Genomic DNA, 10,291 nt, shown 5'->3' on the forward strand with positions numbered 1-10,291 from the left:
TAGAAGTTTTAAACACTTCTACTTTAGGCAAATTTATAATATTTCAGACGACAGCACTGTTACGAGTTCAAAAATTGGGGATGGAGACAAGAGGAAAAACCACAATAACAACACTGGTCCGGCCGGGTTAAGTCAAACGATGATTTTAATGATCACACGCGTGGGAGATGGACACTGTATGCAGACAGCCTCAGATCTCAAAATGGTGGAGCATTGATCAAACTCTTATAGCCTCTGGTGCCCCCACCTTATCATAAAAGCCTAAACATTCACATGCTTTCTCTCACACGGCGCCTAAGCTACGACCTTGGCTCCCTGTTTATCTGCTCCTGCTGAGATGGGGCAGAAAACTCCAGCATGTTCCGTTCTCTTCTAATCAGACAAATAAGGCGATGACTTTTCTGCAAACAGTATTTCTTATAACTCAGCAGTATAATGCATCATGAAACAATATCATCCATTCACAATAAATCAGCAGTGTAATGCAAATCAGTTTAACAAATGCAATAGTTATCACCCTCTCCTAATTCAGGAGAATAATGCAAACTAAAACTACATAATAATTCACAATCTTTAATTAGGGGTCTAACATGGCATAAAATAATATTATAAACCTCACAGCACATAAAACACTGTTTGCTTGGATGCGTGTGTTTGTGTGTAAAAAGTGAGATGTTCAGAGGTCTTGCTTCATGGTATCGAACAGCCCACACAAAACAGGTTCTTTATGATTTAATTTAAGTGCTGATGTAAACCACAATGTTCAGCAAACATCTATCAGGTCATTGGACTGTATTTTTTTAAAGCTTAAGTATGCGCACATGGGATATATTAAAAACTGACAAGCCGTTTGAACACATGATGTGAAATCACTTAATCAACCTGCTGGATTTTCCAAAAGTTAAAATATTTATACTACTTTGGCACATTGCTCTTAACTTATTAAGGTGGCTATTAGTGAGGGTCATGATAATCAATTCAATTGAGCAGAAGTGACATTCTTACTTCGATTCGTCCAAATTCATGTGAGTTCCAGTCTGTTCAGCCTGTTTCTGTGTAGCACCAAGCAGTAGACCTAAACCTGGATGTGCTTCTGGGTTCTGCCTCTAATGAAAACGGATGAGTGTAAAATGCAACCATTGTTTGTAGTTTGCTGCCACCTAAAGAAACTGATGGACATTATGAACAATGCTGGGCATCCTCTGCACACGGCCATAAACAATCAGAAGAGTCTGTTCAGTGACAGGTTGCTTCTCCCCAAGACAAGAACTAACAGACTTAAAAACTCCTTTGTCCCACACGCCATCAAACTGTTTAACTCCTCTCGGGAGGGGAGAGGGAGGGGAAACAGGAGGACAAAGGAGGGGGGAACAACTAAGCTGTAGTGCCTCTTCACCTCACTGTACAATACCTTGTGCAATACTTTTTGTAAATAGTCAACAGTGCAATAGACTCAATACTTGAAATGTGCAATTCACTTGTATTTTTATTTTTTATTCCTATTTATTCTATTTATCCCCTTTGTATATTTTATTTATATTTGTCTCTGTATTTATATATGTGTGTGTGTGTGTGTGTGTGTGTGTGTGTGTGTGTGTGTATATATATATATATATATATATAACAATTCTGTAACTGTAACTTCGGTCGTTGCTGTGCTTTTTGGAAGTCGAATTTCCCAGAGGAACCCACCCGAGGGATTAATAAAGTTCTATCTTATCTTATCTCTTACCTACTGAGTGAAAAAAGAACTGAAGTTGTAAAAAGTCAGTATTCCTAATGATAGGCTTCGTTTTGTTTCAGTTTCAGTTCACTATACAGCTCATCAAACTGTTTTCCCTTTACGTTTTGATATAATAGCTTTTTAGTACTACTGAGACACATACTGCCTTTTTCTTCCGTTAGAGATTTTCTTGAGCTGTGTAACTGGATTTGTTCAAACATAGAGGTAGTTTGGATTCACTGACACAGGAGCCATACGCCCTTTCTGCAGTTTCTATGCTTCCTTAGCTCGTTTATGTCGCCATTGTTAATCCTGTCCTGTGCAAAGAAAAGCCCAAGCTACACTTGTCTGACTGACAGAAGGTTCAAGAGAAGGACATTTGCTCTCAACTCTTTCCCTGTTGAAATGTTATTCCAAGCAAGTGAGTTTCCTACAGGGTATGGAGGGTTAGTATGTGTTAATGATTTCAGTGTCATGCAGGGGAAAGTAGCATTCAGTGGAAGCTTCTCGGTGATTGTTTTAAATCCAAATATGACCCTTATTTGTGGCGCATGTTAGCATACAGTCAGCTCAGGAGTTAGTATCAGTCATGTGGTTGTCACGAGGTTGCGCACAGCATCACCGGCAAGAGGGCTTGGTTTGAGAGGTTTTTGGCATCTGTGATGTGATTTACAACCATCCACCCATGTACAGTAAGAAGCTGCACTCACAACCGTGGGCATCAGCAAGTTGGTGAAATTTAAACAAAACAGCATTACATCTGAAACTCTCTTATTGTACCCAAAATACAAATTTTAGTGATTACATGTGGCTTCATTAATTATGTTCAAAAGGATGAATACATAACGCAAGTAATAACTTTATAATCAGTCAGTGAATGAAGGAGCTCAAGAGTGCAAATATAGTTGCAATAAAGTGACAAATATGCCCTTTTATGTCAAACAAAGACCGAAATAAGTGGCATCAGTGTGAGGATGAAAATGAGCGATCCAACCTCACACTGCAGATATCAGGGCAACGCACAGTGGGGGGGCGGGGGAGGGGGGTTGCAGTCTGCGCGCACAAGAGGGCTAACAACGCTGTGAGTGACAGAATCCACCCAAACTGAGGAACAGCTTCTTCCCCAGAGCTGAAGCCTGCACTGTTTGCACTATAATATAATATAATATAATATAATATAATATAATATAATATAATATAATATAATATAATATAATATGTTGCTATTTAATGTTTTTTGTTCGTGTTGCAGCTGCTCTGTGAGCCAAGCTTTCGTTGTCTAAATTCAATGGAAATATATCTCTGCACCACACGATGGCGATAGATTCTCACAGTCTGTGCTCTGCTTCCGCCACCAGTCATCTTTAAATCTTTTTTTTATTCAATGAAACCTTTATTTAACTCGCAGCATTACTTAAAAAAATCATATTTAAATACAAAAAAAATTACATGAACGACAGTAGTAGAAAATTGATAAAATAACACCAAATAAATATATTTACAAATGATAGCAACATCAATGGAATAAAACCATGAACACCAGCAGAAGGAGAAAGAGGCCTGTATCTACATTATTACTCTGGCAGCTCTCAGTCTCCATACAGACAGGACACGTTGCAGCGTAATTGCAGACAGGTGCGTGGGCCTGAGCTCCGCCCAGGCAGAATGACGAGTGGAAGAAAGCAGCAACACAATAAACATATGTAACCTTGCGGAGCCGGCCGGGCAGACATCGAGACCGTGACAGAGTGCAAAACTTTTATACTTGACAACACACACAAAAACCCCCACACACAACAAAAATCAGAATTTTTGTGATTTGGATTTTTATTTAAAGGTGAAACCTTTTTTCTTTTCTTTTTTTTGCCAGATTCGACATTTTGATTAATTTCATTGAAGTATACTTTAGTTTTTTTGTTTTACTTTGATGCTATAATAGATGTTTAGAAAATTCAGTTATATTTAAGATTATATAGCATCATGGCAAAACAACAGTCTCCTCAAGCTGCTTTATACTGTAAGGTGAAAACACTACAGAAAAAGCCAGAAAACCCCAACAATCCAATGATCCCCTTTGAGCAAGCACTGGGCGACAGTGGGGAGGAAAAACTCCCTTTAGGAAGAAACCTCCGGCAGAACCAGGCTCAAGAAGGGGCGGCCATCTGCTGCGACCGGTTGGGGGTGATGGAAAGAGAATAGAGGGAGACAAGATGAAGTATACTTCTAATGGCCTATTCCAATTGGTGGTAATACATCATAAGAATTGAGGAAAGGTGGTGTTGATGGAGACTCTGGGGAAGGCCTAGTCAAGCTCAGTTTTAAGCTTTTCAACTTCATCAATCATTCACACTCAGAAATTAAAGTACAGAAATGTACCTATAGGGGTACAATGGCTTGTCACTGGGGTGGTACCCTCTAAGGTACCGTTCTGTACCCTAAACTGTGGGTACTGATTTGTACCCTTGTAATTTGTACCTTTTACATGTCAAACCTGTACTTTAAAGGGCAAAGTTGTACCCTTAGTATAAAGTACAAAAAAGAACCCTTAAAAGGAGTACAAAAATGTCTTTCTAAAGGTTCAGTATCTAAACACAGATTTCCTACATTTTTCCTCTCAAGATTTGAAAAATTGAAGATACAAAGTCAAAAATACTTGTCACATTTATTACCTTCTTAAATACATTGCTTAACTGTTACATACAAACTGTTATCAACAGAGTATGTGTCATAAGCTGCAACATCAATTTCCTGTCCAGGTTTTAGCAACGTCCATTCACTATCAACTCTAACACTGTATGAATGAAAATGGTTGTCATATAACAGAGGAATGAGAATTTTTCCACAAAAGACCCACATTGTGTCAATATTAAATATGTACTTAATTTGCCAGAACAGAGGAATCTTCTCTGAATGCAGTACATCAATGACAAACACATCTCTTACACAGTATTTGACACTGTTCACAATTACTTCTGACACACGCTGGAAAGCTTTCTTAGCACTATCAACTTCAGAAAAGCCACAATAGACTGTCAGTGCTTGTTGCAGTTCCAGTGGTAATGACAAAAATGGTGTAGTCACACTTTTTCCAAAAACATTTTCAAATTCACCAAGTAAACTTTTGTTAGAAAACTCCCAGCACTGTCTGAACTGATGTCTGTTGCTCAAAGTTGTAGCAATGTTCATAAAATTTCTACAATTGCGGGACAACGTTTTGAAATACTGGTGCTTACTTTCAAATCTCATACACCATAACAAACGTAGAGGGCCGAACATTTCAATCAGTCTTGCATAGTGGATTAAATAATGACACTTTGGTGTAATTACATCCCCAAATACACTTTTCAGTTTTGTGAGAAACTCATGGACAAGCAACTTCAACAATAAAATATTCTCTTTTCGCACTTTTTTAGCCATTACAATCTCTGTTATTTCACGACATAGAAGAAAAACATGCCAATATTTACAATTAGGTGGCACACGGTCTGCCATCAGAAATGGCAGCAATCTGAACAGGCACCACTTTTGAGATGCTGATCCAACAATACCAACACTCTGTAGTCTTTCTGATAACTGTACTGGTTTGTTTGTTTTGTCATTCTGACCAATGGGCATTTTTTGCAATTCTTCATTGATCTCTCTAATTGTAATATGCTTCTCAGTGTGGGCTTTACAAATCACTAGTTTCATAACTAGAGGAACTACACCTTCCAACAGATCATGCATTACATCAGGTGGTAAAGCTTGTGTAACACTGAAATAACTCAGTCTGTCAAAAGGACATGAACTATTTACACCATATATTGTTTTATCATCCGGAAATTCTTGGATTCGTGCAAGATGATACTGGTGAACCTCTGATGTTCTTAAAACAAAGCTTTCTTCCTCAAAGGATTGTTTCATATCTTCATAAGAAGCCATGCAATACCGACAAATTCTACCAGTGTTAAATGACATAGAAAAACCACCAATCATGTGAGCTGATAAATTATCACAAGATAAAGTTGCAAGAGCAGCATGAATAGTGTGTTCAGTTTTATCAATGGTAAAAGTAAAGCCATCAGTGGAAAGTTTTTCCAAATCATCAAGCAAAGGTTTAAGGATAACATGCCAACCACACCGCTTAACGAAAGAATAGCGTACCAATAACGCTAGATGAATGTGCCTCTGCTGAGAAGTGTACCTTTTGTCCAAATTGCCTACAGTGTAATAAAATGCACTAAGTTTGTGTTTGGATCATTTAGATCCTAGAGGATTAAGTACTTCAAATTCATCCTCATAAAAATGGAGTCGCAGTGCATTTGGGTTATCCTTGAAGAATTGATGATGTCTGAAGATTTCTCCATCAGAGTAATCTGTTAGAAATTCATCAGTTTCCGAATTGCCACTTGAAAAAATGTGATCTTTTATGTCTTCATGAGAAAGATAATTTTTTAGCACCTTATCAACAGGCACATATGAATACGAGCTAACTGTATGACCCACAGAGTCTCTTAATTTGCAATGAACAGGCTCTGTCATGTTGATCTTTGATTTGCAATGTTCTTTGACTAAATAAGGAGATCGAATAGCTGTTGAAGCCTTCTCAAAAAATTCATTTGAATGCAGGACATTTTTAACCTCTGGACACAAAGACACGTCAAGACCCATTTTCTCTAAATGATATGCTATAAAAGCATCGTAGTTCTCCTTGAAAAAACACATCAGAAAATTTACGTCTTCCACAATTTCTTCCTGAACAGAGACCGGTAAAGAATTTTTCTCTCTGCACTTAAGAATGAACTTGAAAAGATTGTCTCTGAAATTTATCAAAAATTCATCCCAGGATGGAGGGGTTTCAATATTTTCAGTTATGTCATTTGCAAATTCATTTGGGTGTGGACTGACTACCTCCTGCTCATTTTCATCTAAGTCTTTATGGGGACACAACACTTGCTCTCTGTGTTTCCTATACACATGTCGTCTGAAAGATTCATATTTTTTGAAGGAAGAACAGCAGTCACTGAGTCCACAGGTTATATCAAAATTGGCATCATGGGAATGAATAAGTCCTATGTGCTGAATAAGCTTTGTCAAACTAAAGGTTCTTCTGCCACATTTGGAGCACTGATATGGCTGAGGCATGGTGGTCAATACAGAAGATTTATTTGTCTGGTGACTGTGATTGGCAGAGGCCGGTCCTCACCCTCATCTATTTTCACAATGTACTTTTGGAGAAAAATCAGGGTGTTCTTCAGATGTTTTGGATAAGCAAGGTTGAAGACAAAATACAAGCAGAAATAAGAGATGATTCCTTCAAAAATACACGAGCTTCTGCACACTTCACTGCCATCCAACTTCACAATGTTTGGAGCGCTTCTGGAGAACACTGGTTTCCAGTCTTCATGAAGTAGCTGAACAGTTGGATAGGGGGTTTTCGGATGAACCTTTGAAGTCAAAAGAGAAGGTAGAGGAAAGCAATATCTTAGTCTCTTAACAAAAGATACATTTGTTTTCCTTTTATATAGACTAAATATTTTAATACACACACCTCTCCAAGTATGACAAAGAGATCCAGTTTCTCCTTGAAGACGTATGGCAGGAATAAAAGTGCAGCCCTTGTGTCAAGATCTGCCAAAAAAACAACAAAACACAAGATCACCCATGCATTTTATCTGGCATTTCCAGTTACCTATAAAAATTATATAAAATGGAAGCCTTGAAGTTAAAAAAAAAAAGCAAATACCTGGTAGGTCATCAGTGAGAGCCTCCTCTCTTGCATCAAGGTAGAGCTGGTAGAGTGGGGTTTTCCCTCGTGTAAGGCCAATCACCTTCGCTGGCTTACATTACCCGTTGTTGGTTGGATCCACCTGAGTTCGTTGCACAGCTACAAGTAAAAAATTCATTTTCAGTACAAAATAACAGTGTATGAAAATGAAATAATCTAAAGTTGATATTAATTATGTATGGTGCTGCATAATTATTTTTTTTATAGAATTTAACAACAATACTGTAAGAAGTTACATGAACATACAAAAAAAGGAAAGAGGGACAGATGAAGAAAGCAAGGTCAAGGGCAAATAAAATATACTACTATAAACATGTTAAATGTGACAGCTATTTCCAAGTTCAATTCAGCTTTCTGACTTACACCAGTAGGCATCCCTAAGAAGGGGTACTTCTTCAACACATCTTCCACAGGCATACCATTTGCAATTTCTTTCTGCCGCCAAGCAAACGTTTGCTGCATACGGTTATGAACCACCATGGTATCTGGTTGCATCTTCTGATATTGGCACTGTATGACCTTTAAGTGGGCGTCTATGGATAATAAATCCTCTCCTTGGACGCATGGTCCCTTGAAAGAAAGCAAGAGTGAGAAGAGAAAGTCAAAACAGATTAGAAACCCAACATAAGACTAAATATACAATTAGAGCTGACACGATCTGTGCATCACAAAGAACTCGTATCGGTTAAAGTTAACCGATACCATGAACCAATATTTAAAATATGGAAACTCTGAAATAATTTCACATAAAATCTTAATTGTTAACTTGAAATTTTAGTTTTGGAGTCATATTTAAAATGGGTTTTTTTTGTTTTTGTTTTTTAAATCTAGTTCACCCTCTTTTAGCGCCTTCCAATTAATAATTTTTTGTGAGGTAGAAGTATTAGCACTGGTACTTTGTATTAGCAAGTGCTCTAATCCAAGTATTGGTATTGTTTCGGTTTGAAAAAAGGTACAGTTGCATCCCTAATCCTTAGTTTTAGATGTAATAACAGAGGCAAGAACATTTTATAGCTCAAGGTGTCCCTCACACCAACCTGACAAACATTTCTCTGACTTGTTCGTTGACATTTATTAGGCTGCCCTCTCCTCGTAGAACCAAACTTCTCCTTACAACGCCTCACTGCCTCACTGTCGACTAGTGGTGCCCGCTCTGATTTGAATTTACGTCTCAAAGACATATGCCATGTGTGCTTGTTGAACAGAAACATAAGTTACTGTAAAAACAATCTACACAAAATACACCCAACAAAGAATCAGTAAACATATGTTACAGAGTATAGCATGGTGGAAAAGGATGGAGAGAATCCCCCACTAAGCTTTTGGGTTGGCATTTCTTTAGATTTTGTTTTGTATTAATTGCATGCTTTGGTGTTTTTTTGTGTTTGATGTGAGGTGTGGGCCACACCCATGTGGGAGTGGAGATTCTACTCTAGTCCAGCTGCCAGCTATTTGGAGTTGAATACAGGGAGCAGCTGATTGGGGAGGATTGGAGCCCTTCTCTATAAAGGGGAGAGGAAACAGGAAGTAGGGGTTGTCGTTGTTTTTTTTAGTAGGACACTGGTGAAGCAGGGAAGCCTCGAAGATCCAGGATGAAGTGTGCACATTTTAATGGAAAAGATTTTTAACCTGGCCTGGTTTTGCTTTTAAAATAAACTGAGGATGTTGGAGGGAGGACTCATTCTTATTGGGATGTGAGTGGATGTGCTGGAAGGCAGGAAAACAAACACTGGACTGGAGACTCTCTGTGCCCCTGACAAGGAAACTGGACCAGTTTTGGGGAAGTTCCAGCTCCCAGGATGTGATCTGGAGACCCAGCCTCGAACGAAGTCAGGCCTGAAAAGGCTAACAACCCTGACCGCGGTGGCTTTGGGCCTTGGATTCCTGGCCAGAGTTGTGTCTTCAGCCAGTAGTTTTACCCGGAGAAAGAACAAATAAATCTTGTGTAACCCATTACAGTGTGCGTGTGGTGGTTCGTTACTGGTCAATATTAGAGCTACTACTTTCTTGTACGGAGGCCATTTTGGGCCTTACGTAACACATACTTCATACAAACCTACTGAGAGGCTACAGATTGTCTTACTAACAAAACAAGATCGAAAAAAGCTTCACTTTTACTTTGTAATCTTGAAGGAACCTTATGCTAATTTTAAATTTAACTTACATAACCATTTCCCTCATGATCCTTGAGGAAAGGATACTTCGTTACCAGCGTCTTCACAGCTTGCACATATTCAGAATTTGTGGGATACCTGTAATATCAGAAGAAACAGAAGTGTTAGAGCAACTGCTGACAAACAAACTTTATCAAGTGTTAGTTATTGTTTCTTAGTAATGTAGCGTTTATTTTCAATATGACAGATTCAGCTTTTTCTAAAGCAACAAGCTAACATTACCCTGATTAACTTACATAGTATACTGTGCCACAGCTTCATATAGAACTCTGATTATTGTGTGTCTGTCCCTTGGATTTTTATGGCACGGTTCTTTGTTGTCCAGTTTTAGTTGCAGATTTTTGGGAAATCTTGGAATTTCAAAAGAGGCTGGCAGTCTCAAAGTATTTTCATTGCTGTGAAAACAGTTAAGTGTTTGTTTTTATTGCATGAATTGAAGTATAAAACACTACAGTAACAATACATATGGTAGAAACAATGATCATATTAACTAAATCCTAAAAGTGCATAACGGCCAACATGTATGCTTCAGACATACTAACTTCATTATAAATAAGAAAATACCTTATTGAAGTTGACGAAGTAGATGGTTGCCAGTCTTCTGGAGAGACAGTCTGTAGAGTCAGA

The 10,291-nt window shown here is 38.2% G+C and overlaps 1 pseudogene across 1 annotated transcript; it reads right to left on the minus strand.

Moving 5' to 3' along the window:
- Positions 1 to 4,366: 4,366 nt before the first annotated feature.
- LOC309704848 (sterile alpha motif domain-containing protein 3-like) lies at positions 4,367 to 9,621 on the minus strand (annotated as a pseudogene). The gene is made up of 5 exons: positions 8,528 to 9,621; positions 7,854 to 8,060; positions 7,449 to 7,589; positions 7,254 to 7,333; positions 4,367 to 7,149 (listed from the first exon to the last, which is right to left on the minus strand). The product of its transcript is annotated as a sterile alpha motif domain-containing protein 3-like (transcript).
- Positions 9,622 to 10,291: the final 670 nt, after the last annotated feature.

This window comes from Aulonocara stuartgranti (genome assembly GCF_965226115.1).
Source record: "Aulonocara stuartgranti genome assembly, chromosome: 4".
NCBI lineage: Eukaryota > Metazoa > Chordata > Actinopteri > Cichliformes > Cichlidae > Aulonocara > Aulonocara stuartgranti.